The sequence below is a fragment of the Arachis ipaensis genome, chromosome B10, assembly GCF_000816755.2.
Source record: "Arachis ipaensis cultivar K30076 chromosome B10, Araip1.1, whole genome shotgun sequence".
Classification (NCBI taxonomy): Eukaryota; Viridiplantae; Streptophyta; class Magnoliopsida; order Fabales; family Fabaceae; genus Arachis; species Arachis ipaensis.
In genome coordinates, this window is record NC_029794.2 from 135,080,724 (window position 1) to 135,098,108 (window position 17,385).

Below are 17,385 nucleotides of genomic sequence, written 5' to 3' on the forward strand. Positions count from 1 at the left end.
ACGGTACAATAATATATATAATTCAATATATAAAATATGTTAACCATCCGCTAACATATTATTGTAAACACTTCTTTGATTTTTTACTAATATTATGGGAATCTTAGTTAATATCTAGTTTAATCAATTTTTTGTTAGTTTTCTTGAATTATTAAATTATGAAAACAAATTCTAGTTTTATTTTATTTTTCAAATAAAATTCTCTTTTAATTTATAATAGTTTAGATCATTAATTAAAAATTACACTGATATCTACAATAAACATGTTAATAAATTATATAAACATGACTTCCAGAAATTATTTTCTTTATGAAAATTACGGTGGTGTATTGGCCAAATATTGAAAATATAGGTATATTTTTCAGTGCTGGAATTCAGTTTAAACACGGTGGGAGGCATGTTGACAGTGTCTCAAAAGTGTGTCAGACAATGAAAACACTCATGTGGACGTGGTGAAGTGGATTGGAGAGACGTGTGGTAGAGCCCTACCTACACCAGGGGCGTGCCTTTGAATCTTGCCAGTCCAGCAGAGTCTTCGCTCCTTTCCAAGGCGCATGGAGCAACACGGAGGGGGCATGTTGAAGGTGGTCTGCATACAGGAGACAGCCCCCACTCCGATAATCAGCAATGTTCAAAGCTCCTCTATAAATTGAGCTCCTGAACTATTTCTCATGCATGAATGCTTCATATGTTCATTGTGAGAGGAGAAGTTGAGAGAGTGAAGATAAATATTTTTTGTGTTGTTAAATACTTCACAAGTTGATCGTGATAGAAGTAGTTGAGAGGTTGAAGAAGAGTGTTAGAGTTAGAGTTGTTTGAAAAAAAATTTATATAAAAAAAATTATTAATTTGTAGTGTTTAAAAATGGTACGTAATTATTCTTATTATTGAAATTTATGTATTTTCGAAAATAAATATTATTTGTACTAATTATATTTATGTATAATATTTAAATAAGTAAATTTGTTTTATAAATAAATAGAAATAACAATATTTTATATTGATATAAATTATAATTATAAATATTTTTTTAATAATTTTTATTTATTTAAACTAATATTTAGTGAATAAATATATTTTTGTTGAACCAGCCAAACAGGAATTTGATGGTTCGTAAACTGGATCCGCCGATGACGTGGAATCCGATGGTTGAAAATTATTTACGCTCAATGGGATTCTATCACGTTTCTAGAATTGGGTTGATAAGAGGATTTTACCCCTTATTAGCTGCTTTGGTAGAAAGGTGGAGGCCAGAAACTCATTCGTTTGTATTGCCGGTGGGTGAGGTTACTGTGACACTGGAAGATGTCGCTCATATATTTGGCTTACCCATTGATGGAGAGCCTGTGAGTGGATGGACAGATAGTAGTAGCGACTTCGTACAGAGTCAGAGCATCGCGATATTCGGTCACCAACCGGCTCTCAGTAGTTCTTCGAAATCTTATATTAAGTTGGGTTGTGTTCGGACTATCAGAGACGCAGAGCCATTGGATACCAAGGAGTCTATTAAAAGATATGTCAGATGCCAGATATTTTGTTTGTTGGGTTCAACCCTATTCACGGATAAGTCGACCGCATATGCCATGCGAAGTATCTACCATTTCTTCACGATTTCGAGCGGATCCATACTTATAGTTGGGGTCAGCATGTCTCGCACATCTTTACAGAGTACTATGTCGTGCATCACGGTATGATACTAAGGAGATGGATGTCCCTCTTAATTTGTTGTTTGTTTGGGCATGGGAGCGACTGCCGTGTATTACGCCTGTACCCAGACAGTCCCTTCCACCAGCTGAGATGCCAGTTGCCATGAGGTAACAATTCCTATTTTAGTCATACATTATATTGAGAATGCATATTTGATTGACGTAATATGTTTTTTAATTTTTTCGATGAATCGTGTTTCAGGTGGAGTCATTCGTATCGGAGCAAAGCTTGGTTATCGAAGACCATAGAGGTATTTAGGAAGGAGATAGACAACATGGACGAGGTAAATATTTAAGGGTCATGTGATTATCGTATCTAAACACTAAAATTATCGTATCCAAACATTAATATTCTAATATTATCTGGCAGTTTGTGTGGCGGCCGTACGAAGGGTTGATCATACCCGATGAGTTACATGGACATCTTGAGGTATGTCACATCGTTGCTCCGTTATTGTCATTCGAGTGTGTCGAATGGCACCCTGCGAATCGAGTGATGTGCCAGTTTGGCTATGCACAGCCCCCGGCAGTAGCAAGAAAAATTCCACTAAGAGAGCATTGCATCACTCTTCGCGGAGTGCAGCTTTATGACTGGACAGTTTTACATGGGAGATAGATAGAGGAATGGAACAACCGCCGTAACACTCGGTTATGGGATCTACACCCCCTTCCGACTTGGGACTTTAGACCGTCGATAGAGCACCGGGATTGGTACGTGAGTTTGTACGTACATCTACTGAGATTGTCAGAGCACGTTCCTCAGCATCCACAGCCACATCCAGGACAAATATAGAGTAATTAAATCCAGCACGCTTGCATTCGTGAGTCTCGGCAATATGTTGACAACAAGTTTTTGCAAGTGCGGAACTTTGAATGCCCTTAAGAAGTTGCTACCGATGTGCCTTATACAAAACATCCACCATGCTCTCGGAGGTTGCCAATCACCACTGGAACGATTTACTGCTGCCCGGATTGACTCATGTCGATCTGAGATCATACCGACACTGTCTTTTCTAACAACATGCCTTCGTAGATTTCTTAGAAAGAAGTGTCACGCATCAGCTGTCTCGCCCTCCACCAGGGCAAAGACGATAGGCACAATGTTCTGGTTCCCATCTTGTGCAACAGCAACTAGAAGTGTACATTTGTATTTTTTGTACAGATGTGTGCCGTCAACTTGAACTAGAGGCTTGCAATGCTTGAACGCTCTAATGCATGGATTGAAACTCCAAAATACGCGGTGAAGTATTTTGACACCATCCGCCTCCTCAGTCCCATTGTACAGTGGTCGTGTTTCTATTTGGACTATTGAGGCAGGCATCTTCTGAGTCATGACCGAGAGCCACCATGGCAAAGCTTGATAAGAATCCTCCCAACCACCGAAAACTTTGGCTATGGACTTCTGCTTTGCCAACCAAGCCTTTCGGTAACTGATGGTGTAGTTAAACCTTGACTGGACTTCTGCAATTATAGATTTGACCTTGATAGACGGGTCACTCTCAACCAATGGCATTATAGCCTCCGCAACTGTGTCCGAGTCTAACTTGGAATGATCCTGTAAAATCGTTCCCATGGTGCATGTGTGCCTGCCGTTGTATCTCCGTATCTCCCAACAACCTTTTTTTGGTATCAAACTGGCTCGGATAAGCCAGTCACACCCACGCCCATACGTCTTGCATTTTGCATAGAACATCAATGGTTCGGACTCGTAAACATTGTAGTCGACTCCTCTAGAGATAGTGTAACTTCTGATTGCTGCAACGACAGACTTTCTAGAACTATACTCCATTCCTATCCTGAACTCTCCGTCCTCAGGATCAGCAACACCTATAAAAAGCAGAAATCATCATTCATTGATCCATCCGAAATATAAATTTACAAAAACATATTATTCACTCATCACGTACCTATATTTGCATATTCCAAAAATTCCGGTGCATTCATCGCGTCAAGATCCAAATTACGCATAAAAGGTGGGACGTTCATCGGTTGACTGACTGCGGGGTGAACCACCACATTCTCCACTTCTGCTTCGACTCCCACATCACCATCCTCGTCTTCATCGCCAGCTTCATAAGTGGCTTCGAAGTCCTCTTCGCTGTCACTGTTCATTCCTTTGTACACTGCATCTCTATCATCCTCTATATCTAAATCATTTTGAATTTCATCTGCCTCTACGTCTTCAAACTCAACATACAGCTCAATCTGTGGCTGTCGCAATTGAGTTTGCCGGTGAATCTGGAACATATTTTGCATACTCTCCTCATCAGTGATCGGCATGATATCAAACAGTATTAGACCACCAAAGACTATAACCGGATTTCGGTACAATATACTGCTCACTTTCCTCAATATACTGTTCTCCATACTTTGACAGAGACCGTTTTAAAGCTCCATAAACGACATGGTGCATGGAACCACAAACGAAAACGAATTCTGACACACAAACCTCACTCCCTCATGAGTATTTCGTATAATCTCACTATTGCGATATACTATCATGCATGTTTGCGGCACCCTCCATTACACTAGCAATACACTCAAAGAACACTCTTCCTCACAATGAAAATAGTTCCGGACTTTGCCTTATATAGATGAAGTACTCAGCACGCCCACCCCCATGTTGCGATCACCAACCAACCAGCCTTCGACACGTGTAGCACGCCCCCATGCTGGCTCAGCACGTCCCCCATGCGTTGTAGTCTCATACAATCAGACTTTGCCACGTGGCATTCACGCCCACCCATGTGCTGACTCAACACGCCCCCCATATGTTGTAGTAACACGTACCCCCACGTGTTGAAAGTATCTTCTGACATCACCAATCTACAAATACACATACTGCACCCATTTTAAACTCAAACACCAATTTTAATCCCATAATCAAATTATTTTGCCCATGAGCCTTCGACACGTGTAACACGCCCCCATGCTGGCTCAGCACGTCCCCCATGCGTTGTAGTCTCATACAATCAGACTTTGCCACGTGGCATTTACACCCACCCATGTGCTGACTCAGCACGCCCCCCATATGTTGTAGTAACACGTACCCCACGTGTTGAAAGTATCTTCTGACATCACCAATCTACAAATACACATACTGCACCCATTTTAAACTCAAACACCAATTTTAATCCCATAATCAAATTATTTTGTCCATGACTTCAGTATATTATTTATGATTCATTTATTTGTTTTTTAGGCGATGAGTCGCACCTGGGACAGTTGCTAATGAATATTCGTTGTCGTTATAGTTACTGTGGTTGAATATCTCATTTCAGCCATAGGTATTGGGTTAAATGAGGCCTTCATCATCATTATACTCAATATCATGATGATGATCATCAACAACTCTTTTGTCCTGATCTTGATGTCAATGAACCTTATAACTAATTAATAACATTAAGGTTTATATATGCTACAAGTGTTGCTGGGTTATGTTATTTATTAATAATTATGTACGTAATAGGAACAATAAAACTCAGCTTCAAGCCTTCAACGCATGCAGAATAATATAATAATATATGAATAAGTATAGGGAACTAATGGCCTAAACGTACAATATGTATAATGGAGGTTTAGGAAGTATTAGAGATATGACCATTAGTATTACATTGTCCTATCAGATTATGCTTTTGGGATGAGTGGTTTCACGATATGGTATTAGAGTTCTAGATCCGAAAAGTCAAGAGTTCGATTTTTGGTGAACCCAAAATCAAGAGTTTGATTCTTGGTGAATTCCAAAATCAGCTTAAGCTTTTAGGATGAGTAATTTTATGACATGAGATGTTTATTATCCCTGGTATATGGTTATTCTGGATAGTATGAGTAATATTTTATTTTTTTCATAGACCAAAAATTTAGCCCATTATACACATTGTACACTTAGACTATTAGCTCTCTAGCAGTACTTATAATATATTATTATAGAAGAATAGTATTGTAGAAGTGAAATTCTCTCATTGTACTTATTATTACTAAATGAATAATATAATAATATATTTAATTTCTTGTCTATTATGTTTTGGCTTAAATGAAATAAATGAGTTTGTAAATACTACTATTTGAGTACATCTCATCTGTCATAATATTATGTCAAATTTAAATTTAATGGGACACTAAATTCAAATTGGTGTATCTATATATATTTATATTTACTAAGGGCAAAGATCTTTGTTATTACTCAACATTTGACTTACATGGATACAATTCAAAGACATCTCTGCATTCAATTGGGATAACTCTTAAGAGGAGTTAAAAGATGAAGAAAAAAGATATGAATTGTTAAAGATTGAAATTTCAACCATCCTTAAGTCGCTAAATAATTTGGTAGTTAACTTATCGAATATCATTTTATTTATATTGTAATTCATTGGATATTGGCTAACAACAAATTATTAGAAACTTTGATTCATAACTGATTATATCGAATTAAATAATATTGTGAAAAAAAAACCATAACTAGTGGAGACTCACAAAAAAAAATGATGTATAATATCTAGAATCTATTATAGATGTAGGGATAAAATGTAGGATCTAAATCCTCAATTGTATCTAAAATGGAAAGAAAAGGAGATGAGTCATACAGCCAAATAAGAATAGGATATCATAATCTAACTTTTAGATATATTTCATTCCACTAACTTAAAAAATAATTCATATTTTGAGCATAGTTTTTATAATTCAATAGAAAGAAGATAGAATAGAAAGAAAGGAACATGGAGACAAGATAGGAGAGTACAATTACATCATAATAATGCACAATTATGTTATATACTTGTGTTTATTTTATTTTGGTTGCCTTAGATTTGATTAAAATTTGATTTGATAAAATTTTTACTTTTCGAGAATAATTTATCAAAAACCCGTTAGTTTCTAATTTGAAACTTTTTTATTATTATTAAAACAAAGTTCTACTATTCATGTTAGGGAAGGAGAGGTTGGAATTTAAAAGGTGTTCATATCCTGACCCAATGATAAGGCCCAGGTCCAAATAAAAGACCCAATCTGAAAGGTTGAGCCTCACATTGCGCCGACCTTCCTCCTATGAAGTCGGCTCTTACCACGACTTACCCTAAAGAAGTCGGGGACGGGAGTTAGCTGGCAGATAAACACTCGTTTAAATGAGTAACTGCCCCTAGAATTTCTCTAACCACTTCCAGGGATCATATCTTAACCTCCCTAAGATAAAGGGACGGTTACCACCCTAAAAAGGTGGCACTACTTCAACGGTGGTTATTGGTTCACCACTATAAATACACTGACACCCCTCAGGTATCACTAAGTTCCAATACATTCTAAACCTGCTTAACCTCATGCTAACTTAGGCATCGGAGTGTCTTTGCAGGTACCACCCCCCATTCACTCATACTCACAAGTCGGACGGAGGCCCACAAAGCGCAGACCAACTCGAAGGCTTCCTTCCTCAGACGATTGGGCCAACCTAGCAAGTCCAGCCCAACAATCTCCGGTTACCCATCGTAACATTGGCGCCGTTACTGGGGAACTCGAGAGATCAACCAGTGATGGCGGACAGATCCCCTGAAGAGGGTCATGTGGAGACAGATTCCAAACAAGAGAATCTGGATACCAGAAATAATGACGCAGACCTAGCCCTCCATCAGGGAACCAACGACCAGCATAGAGAGGGTACCTCTGGAGTCAAAAATCTGAAGGTGAATTCCTCAGAAGGGCGCGAATCGGAAAAAGATGGACCGTCCCATGCAACTGAACTTATGGGATTAGTTCATCTCCACCAAAGCCGCCTGGAACAACTGGAGCAGGAACGGGAGCGACAAAGGGAAACGGAAAAGAACCTAAGAGAGGAGATGGAATGACGAAAAGAGTTAGAAAGAAAACTCTTGAAGTTGAAATCCTCCCTCAAAAGTTGGAGCTCCTGCGACGATCGAGAGGAGTCGCCCCCAGGAGGGGAGGACCCCTTCAGCGAGGACATAATGAGGGCAAAAGTTCCGAGGAACTTCAAAAGCCCCGATATGGACCTCTACGACGGAATCACAGATCCGAAGCATCACTTAAGTAATTTCAAAAGTCGGATGTACCTGGCTGATGCTTTTGACGCCACGCGATGCAAAGCTTTCCCGACTATCCTGTCGAAAGCAGCGATGAAGTGGTTCGACAGCCTCCCCCTGAGGTCAGTCACCAGTTTTGAAGACCTCTCAAGGAAGTTCTTGATGAGGTTCTCTATTCAGAAGGACAAAGTAAAACATACGCCAAGCCTCCTGGGAATAAAGCATGAGGTCGGAGAATCCTTACGAACCTACATGGAAAGGTTCAACAAAGCATGTATAGAAATCCAAGACCTGCCCACCGAGGCAGTCATTATGGGGTTAGTCAATGGGCTTAGAGAAGGTCCCTTCTCACAGTCCATATCAAAAAGGCACCCCACCTCCTTAAGTGACGTATAGAAAAGAGCCGAAAAGTACATCAACATGGAGGAGAATGCTAGACTGAGAGATTCGAGTTGGCGACCTGGGCATCTTCCTTCAACAAAAGAGAGGGAGAGGGAGCCCAAGAAGAAGGAAGAACTCGGTCTCGATAGACCAAGGAAATATCACTCTTATACTCATCTAAAGGTTTCTATAGTGGATGTATACAGAGAGATTTGCAATACTGAAAGGTTGCCACCTCCCAGGCCCATTAAAAATAAAAAAGGGGGGAGTCGCAGCGACTACTGTGAGTACCACAAAATATATGGTCACTCGACAAATGACTGTTACGACCTTAAAAATGTGATAGAAAAGCTGGCTAGAGAAAGCCGGCTTGACAGATATCTCATGGAAAGGTCGGACGGTCATGGGAAGAGAAAGCGAGACGATGTGGATAGAAGAGACCCACCATCGCAGACTCCGGAGAGACATATCCATATGATCTCAGGAGGGTTTGCCGGAGGGGGACTCACCAAGTCCTCTCGCAAAAGGCACCTCAAGCGAGTTTATCAAATCGGAAGCGAGTCACCCGACCTTCCGACCGTATCATTCACAAAGGAGGATGGGCAAGGAGTAATCCCTGGACACGATGATCCAGTGGTAATAACCATGATCCTAGCAAATGCTCATCTCCACAGAACCCTAGTAGATCAAGGAAGCTCAGCGGACATCCTTTTCAAGCCCGCTTTTGACAAACTAGGGTTAGAGGAGAAAGAACTAAGAGCCTACCCCGACACCTTGTACGGACTAGGCGACACGCCAATAAGACCACTGGGATTTCTACCCCTCCATACCACTTTCGGAAAAGGGGAAAAATCCAAGACTCTGAGTGTAGACTTCATAGTCATCGACGTAGGGTCAGCATATAATGCTTTAATTGGCAGAGCTACCCTTAATCGACTCGGAGCGGTGGTGTCCACTCCCCACCTTTGCATGAAATTCCCGACCTCAGCGGGAATAGCAACGGTGAGGGAAGATCAGAAATTGACAAGGAAATGCTACAATGAAAGCCTGAACTTGAGGGGAAAAGGCAAAGAAGTTCACACCATAGAGCTCGGCGGTGCAAGGGCCAGAGAAGAGCTGCGACCACAGCCGGGAGGAAAAACCGAAGAAATACAGGTCGGCCAAGAGGAAGGAAAAAATACCAACATAGGAGCCAACCTAGGGGAAACCCTAAAACAAGGGTTGACTAAGCTCCTAAGAGACAATTCCGACCTCTTTGCCTGGAAGGCCTCCGACATACCCGGGATAGACCCCGATCTCATGTCCCACAAGCTCTCAGTATACCCAGGATCCCGACCTGTACAACAAAGAAGACGCAAGCTCGGCCCGGAACGAGCCCTAGTGGTAGAAGAACAAGTACGGGCACTCTTAGAAGCCGGTTTCATCAGAGAAGTCAAGTATCCAACATGGCTAGCCAATGTAGTACTAGTCAAAAAGCAAAATGGCAAATAGAGAATGTGTGTCGACTACACCGACTTAAATAAGCCATGTCCCAAGGACCCTTAACCACTCCCAAGTATTGATACCCTAGTAGACTCTAGCTCGGGATATCAATACTTGTCGTTCATGGATGCCTACTTGGGATATAACCAAATCCCGATGTATGAGCCAGACCAGGAGAAGACATCATTCATCACGCCCAGAGCTAATTTTTGCTACGTGGTCATGCCATTTGGATTGAAAAATGCAGGGGCCACATATCAGAGGCTGATGAATAAGGTGTTCGCTTCTCACCTTGGGAGCTTAATGGAAGTCGACGTCGACGACATGCTGGTAAAAACCAAGGATGAAGCCAACCTCTTGTCAGACCTCTCGCAAGTCTTCGACACCATAAGGTTACACGGAATGAGACTAAATCCCGCAAAGTGTGCCTTCGTGGTAGAAGCTGGAAAATTCCTGAGTTTCATGCTAACACAGAGAGGGATTGAAGCAAATCCCGATAAGTGTAAAGCTATCCTGGAAATGAAGAGCCCGACGTGCTTAAGAGAGGTTCAACAATTGAATGGCCAACTCGCAGCCTTCTCCAGGTTCTTGGCAGGATCAGCACTCAAATTCCTTCCACTGTTTTCCTTACTAAAAAAGGGATGCCAGTTTGAATGGACTCCAGAATGCGAAAGAGCATTCCAGGAGTTCAAAAGATTCTTGAGTCAACCACCAATCCTAACCCGACCTCTAGTCGGGGAAGATCTCGTCCTCTATTTGTTCGTAGCAGACAAAGTTGTTGCATCAGCTCTGATAAGGGAGGACGAGGCCGGGCAGCATCCAGTTTACTTCATCAGCAAAGTTCTACAGGGCCCCAAACTAAAGTATCACAAACTAGAGAAGTTTGCCTACTCCTTAGTAATAGCCTCGCGAAGGCTACGACCTTACTTTCAAGCTCATACAATGAGAGTCCGCACGAACCAACCCATGAAGCAAATCCTCCAAAAGACGGATGTTGCAGGGAGAATGGTTCAATGGGCAATAGAGCTCTCCGAGTTCGACTTGAAATATGAAACTCGAACAGCAATCAAAGCTCAATGCCTCACCGACTTCATAGCTGAGTACGCAGGAGACCAAGAGGAAAGGCCAACTGCATGGGAACTCTATGTAGATGGATCCTCAAACAAAACAGGAAGCGGGGCAGGCATAATACTAGTAGATGAAAGGGGAACTCAAATAGAGGTATCCCTCAAGTTTGAATTCTCAGCTTCAAATAATCAGGCAGAATATGAAGCCCTGATTGCTGGATTGAAGCTGACAGAAGAAGTCGGTGCAACAAAAGTGATGATATATAGCGACTCCCAAGTGGTGACCTCCCAGATAAATGGAGAGTATCAGGCAAAAGATCCAAATATGAAGAGATACTTGGAAAAAACTTTGGAGTACCTCGGGCGCTTTGCGGAAACCGAGGTTAAACACATAACTCGGGATCTCAATAGCAGAGCAGACGCCCTCTCCAAGTTAGCAAGTACCAAGCCAGGAGGGAATAATAGAAGCCTGATCCAGGAAACTCTCCAGGAATCTTCCGTGGTAAAGACAGAGGAAAAGCAAGTGGTCCTTGAGGTAACCGAATTAAACCTCGGATGGATGAACCCCTTGGTCGAATGCCTGAAATTCGACATCCTCCCCAAGGAGGAAAAAGAGGCTAAGAAAATCCGGAGGGAGGCACAACATTACACTCTGGTGAAAAATATCCTCTATAAAAGGGGAATATCAACACCATTGTTGAAGTGTGTACCGACCTCGAGAACCACCGAGGTACTAGAGGAAGTTCATAATGGGATCTATGGAAATCATCTCGGAGCCAGGTCACTAGCCAGGAAAGTAATCCGAGCTGAATTTTACTAGCCGACCTTGCAAAAAGATGTCATAGAATTTATGAAAAAATGTCAACCATGCCAAATGCATACAAATTTCCACGTGGCTCCCCCCGAGGAGCTCATCAGTATAACTTCTCCATGGCCCTTCGCAAAATGGGGAATGGATTTGTTAGGTCCTTTTCCCTAGGTGCCAGGACAAGTCAAATACTTGATCGTGGGGATAGACTACTTCGCAAAGTGGATAGAAGCAGAACCACTGGCTACCATCACAGCTCAAAGAAGTTGGAGGTTCCTCTACAAAAATATCATCACAAGGTATGGAATACCTTATTCCATCACTACAGACAATGGAACCCAGTTCACCGACTCTGCCTTCAGAAGCCTGGTGGCCAGTATGAAAATAAAACACCAGTTCACCTCGGTGGAACATCCACAAGCTAATGGACAAGTCGAGGCAGCCAACAAGGTCATACTGGCAGGGCTGAAGAAGAGACTTCAAGAAGCAAAGGGGGCCTGGACAGAAGAGCTCCCACAAGTGTTGTGGGCTTATCGGACGACGCCGCAATCTGCTACGGGGGAAACACCCTTCCGACTAGTTTACAGCGTAAAAGCCATGATACCAGTAGAAATCAATAAGCAAAGCCCAAGGGTGATTCTCCATGATGAGATTGGGAATGTACAGGGGCACAAAGAGGAGCTCGATTTGCTCCCCGAAGTCCGAGAACAAGCCCAGATAAGAGAAGCAGCGCTGAAGCAAAGGATGACTACAAGGTACAACAAAAAAGTCATTCGAAGGAGCTTTGCCCCAAACGACTTGATCTTGATCAGAAACAACATTGGAGTCAATAAATCGGGGGAAGGAAAGCTCGCTGCCAATTGGAAGGGACCCTACAAAATTAGCGAGGTCTTAGGAAAAGGTTATTATAAGGTGACCAACCTAAGCGGCACCGAGTTACCAAGATCGTGGCATGCTTGTAACATGAAAAAGTACTATAGTTAAAAGTGAACTCTACTCCCTGATGTACTCTTTTCCCAACTTCACGATTTTTTCCCGAAATCAAAGGATTTTTTCTGGAGAAGGGTTTTTAACGAGGCATCATAGTAGAGGCTAAGGGAAATAGGCTGTCAAAAACCCTTAGTAGCAGTAAGGTACCTCCCCAATAAATAAAGATCTTTTTTTTTTACAATATCTCTTATAAATTCCTTCTTGTTTTCTCTTTCTTTCTACGAAACGCGCCGACTTAAGCTCGACAAAACGTGAAAATCCCATGAACCGACCTAGATGGTCGTCAGGATAAAACGACGAGGTACAAGTCGGTGTAAAGAGGTTATAAAAGTTGATCGCGAAGAACTCGGAAACATTCAGACTCATAAGTCGAAATGAAGAACCGAGCAGCAAAGAAAACGCATCACAAAAGTAACCTAAGTCATAGGAACTCAATAAACTCCGAAATTGAGTATAAGGAATACCAAAAAGAGATTGAAAAACCTACCAAAAATGTCAAAGTTAAAGACTGTCCTAAGTCCTTAGAGAAAAAGGAACTCAAAAGGACAGACAGCCAAGAAAAAGGTTTTTAAAGAAGATCAAAAGGGGTTTTCCAAAAAACTAAAGTCAGAAAAGCATGCAAGCAAAAGGTAACTTAAACCCTTATCCAAAAAAGGGTATTTCTTTTGTTAACTTAAAATCCTTATCCAAAAAGGGTATTTCTAAAAGATGTTTTGTTTACGGCCTTAAAAGGCCAGAGAAAAATGTTCAATCACCAACACCACAAACAACAAATAAAGAGTTTAAAAAAGGGGAGACCCACAGGCCGGGCCCCATATAGCCAATAAATGTTTAAAGAGGAGTAGACGGATCACCACCAAAGTCAGGAAGAGCAGTCGGAGCACCATCAGGACCAGGAAGAGAGGCATCCATGGGAGAAGGAGAAGAGATTCCATGAGGCTTTGAGGAACTTGGAGCATCCTTCGGACGAGGAGGGGACTCAATTATCCTCTGCCCCCGAGTTTTCAAGTCGGAATCGGTGACAGGCTTAGGAGAGGCAGGAGGATAAACTATGGCACCATCAATGACGACTTTGTCAGGATCTAAAGGAGAAAGATCAAGGTCGGGGGCAAGAACCCCGACCTACTCCTTAAAGATCCTCCAAGCCTTCTCGGCACCATCAGCAATAGAGTCCTCCAACTCGGCGTAGGCAGTTCGAGAATTCAACAGATCTTTCCTTACAGCCACAAGGTCCTCGAACAAACTCTGATAACTCTCCTGCGCCTTCTTTCTCAAGCCCTCCTCCATGTTACATTGGGCTTGTAACTTGTTCCCCTTCTCCCGAAGACTATCTCTCTCCTCCTTCAACTTGGCGACCTCCTCCTTCAACTCCTTCTCAGAATTCTGATATATGAGAAGCCTCTCCTCTAGCTCGTCAACCTTCGAGGTTGAACCCAGAGAGCTGAGAGGAGTCTTCTCGAACATATCAAGAAACTTTGTGCACACCCCTGCCGCCCTGATACTCTCCTCAGCCAGAGCAGTAAGGTGGTTCCGAATAGAAACATCATCCATACCTATGCGGATATGGGGGTAGATGTATTTTCGGATGAATGCAGGAGCATCCGCTTTAGCCTCACCTTCAAAAGAGGAGCCAGACTCCAAAACCTTGCGTTTTTCCTTCTCTGGCTCAAAAGAAGGTCGGGGGGAAGGGGGCGGCTGAGAAGAGGCCGACGAAGAGATCACGATGGGTTGAGAAGGAGTCCCCAAATTCCGGGGGGGAGGGGGAGGAGGAGGGATAATCGCCTTGGCACCACCAGTCCTGGCACGAGACCTTGCCTTGGCCTCCTGGACCCTCTGGTAAGACTCACTTGAATTTTTCTTCGCCATCCCTGTAAAAACAATTAGTAGCCAAAAGATCAGACAAGTCGGAAAAACAAGTCAGACAAGTCGAAAATCAAATAGATATATAAAAGCTACCTAGTTATGTCTGGATAAAGGTCGGAGACCCCTGGAGAAATTTCTTGGTATCCAGATATGGGGCCCTCCCCCATACTTCTCGGAGGAACCCCACAATGGCTGCCTCCACCTCATCCAGATCTTCCAAGCTATATTTCTCATAGGGGGAGGCCTCTAACCAGTATAAAGGAAAGCGAGGAGAAGAATTCTCATCCAAAAAAAAGGGGTGGTGACCCTCTACGGCTTGAACTTTGAAAAAATAGTTTTTGAAGTCATGGAAGGACTCGTCAAAAAGGGTGAAGACTCTCCGACCTTGTATGGCTCGGAAAGACACCCACTGTTGCTTATTATTTTGCCCACTGAAGGGCTTGGTCATATGGAAAAGATAGAAGAAAATCCTCAGAGAAGTCGGGAACTCCAAGGCCTGGCTGATAAACTGATAAATTTTCAAAAAACCCCAAGAGTTGGGGTGAAGTTGAGTAGGAGCAACTCGGCAGTGACGTAACACAGACATTTCAAAATCTGAAAATGGAAGAAAAACACCCAAACGGGTGACCATGCTCTCATACATGAAGAAGAAATGAGGGGCCGCCTCAGTGGCCCTCCCGAAGCAAACCCGGTCTTCCGGACCCGGGACCACCAACTCATACTTCGGCTCATCCTCTTCAGAGGTACAAATTCTGTGACGAGTATGAAGATGGGTGATAAACTCGGTATCGACCAAGGGTTCCTCCCCTAAGACTGTGACATCAACCCACTGAGCAAGAATATCTACGGAAGTCATTTCTTTTTCTAAAAAAGTGAGAAAAACCTACAAAGGAAAAAGAAAAGAAAATAAAAAACATGGTCTCTAAGGGGAAAGTACGGAATCAAACAGAAGCCTACAAATCAACCTATCCATCTAAAATATAAAAGCATGCAAACAGAAAGCATGTTGCAAAAGGAGAAGAAGAAAAACCTAACCTTTATCTGAAAATAAGGTTGGAGGAAATGAAAGCCTTCAAACGCAAGAACGCTGCACGAACGGATGAGGAGGAAATTTGAAAAATCGCAGAAACGAAATAACGAAAGAGAGGAAAAGTATTTATAAACACGTTAGGGGCTTAATGGTAAAAATGGGACAGTCATTAATGGGTGCACCGTTACCAAGGTAATCAATCCCTACGCAAACCTCTAACGGACGCGACGCTTGATTAGACGTAACTGTGAAAGTCAAAAGTCACGAAAAGTCACGTCGGTTTCCAACCATCACGTCGGTCCTCCAACAAGTCGGCTACGGTCCCGAGTAGAATACTCGAACCCAAATCCTAAAAGAAATCGGGCTCGAGTAGGGGCACTGTTCATACCCTGACCTAATGATAAGGCCCAGGTCCAAATAAAAGGCCCAATCCGAAAGGTTGAGCCTCACATTGCGCCGACCTTCCTCCTATGAAGTCGGCTCTTACCACGACTTACCCTAAAGAAATCGGAGACGGGAGTTAGCTGGCAGATAAACACTCGTTTAAATGAGTAACTGCCCCTAGAATCTCTCTAACCACTTCCAGGGGTCATATCTTAACCTCCCTAAGATAAAGGGACGGTTACCACCCTAAAAAGGTGGCACTACTTCAACGGTGGTTATTGGTTCACCACTATAAATACACTGACACCCCTCAGGTATCACTAAGTTCCAATACGTTCTAAACCTGCTTAACCTCATGCTGACTTAGGCATCGGAGTGTCTTTGCAGGTACCACCCCCCATTCACTCATACTCACAAGTCGGACGGAGGCCCCCAAAGCGCAGACCAACTCGAAGGCTTCCTTCCTCAGACGATTGGGCCAACCTAGCGAGTCCAGCCCAACAATCTCCGGTTACCCATCGTAACAAAAGGCATTTGGCATCGAAAAATTTAGATTTAGATTTTGAGATTTCAAAACTTGAGCATGTATTATAATAACTATGTTACGTATACATTAAAAATTAATTATCAAAATAGTTATTAATATATATGTTAAAATATATATAATATTTATTAAAAATAAATTAAATAATATATGTATTTATATTTAAATAATAGTAGGTAATTTATTAGCTGATTAAGTGATTATTGATATGCACGTTAGCATTTTTGTTGAATTTTAAGAAAAACTTCAAGTATAATTGAAAGAAAATTGAATTGATTCGAATCTATTATTGTAAAATAAAAAAGATGAGTAAAAATTGTATCTCAGAAATTTAAAAATCATTAGACAACATTAAAAAATGTTATGATAATGGAAGTGAAAGTGGTTAATAACTTAATATTTATTTTATAAAAAGTAACCGCTGCAAATGGTTATAACTAAAATTTGTAAAAAAATTTCTATCATGCCGATGGTACTTGTTACTATCGGAATACTTGAGAACTTAGGAATCTAGACTTTGCCAATGATACAATACAATGTCAATCTAGTTTCTTAATTTGTTCATCTAAATGATACATTTTTTAAGAAAAATGACCAATAAATTCACTCCCTCAACATAGGCTACTTTAATTTCACTTTAGCAGTGCTTCTAAAGTTTTTTTTTTTTTTCACTTTTATTATTCGTTTTTACTATTATTAACTTTTTACTTTTTTAGTCCCTACTCCTTAGATCAGGTGTAAAGTTTATATTTTCGAAAAATAAAAAAATATTAAAAAAAACACGTCTGTCATAAAAAAAATATTTTACAATAATAATTTTATTGACTAAATGCATATATTTTAAAGTATTTAATTATTTATACATGCTAAAAATTTGAAAGATAAAGACTATATAAAAGCAAAATATTGAGAAATAAGGAACCAAACGCAAAAAATAAAAAAATTTAAGAAACTAAAACTAAAGCATATTTGATTACATAAAATAAAACTAAACTTTAACCAATCTGATGAAAATAACAATCACATTAAACTTTTTTAATTTGATACAAATAATATATTTTAATAATAATATTTTTACATAAAAATAATATTATGAACAGT

The 17,385-nt window shown here is 41.2% G+C and overlaps 1 protein-coding gene across 3 annotated transcripts in view; it reads left to right on the top strand.

The window, feature by feature from the left end:
* LOC107622085 (glycine-rich cell wall structural protein) overlaps positions 1–17,385 on the top strand; it is a 26,200-nt gene that overhangs the window by 7,331 nt on the left and 1,484 nt on the right. The window lies entirely within an intron of this gene.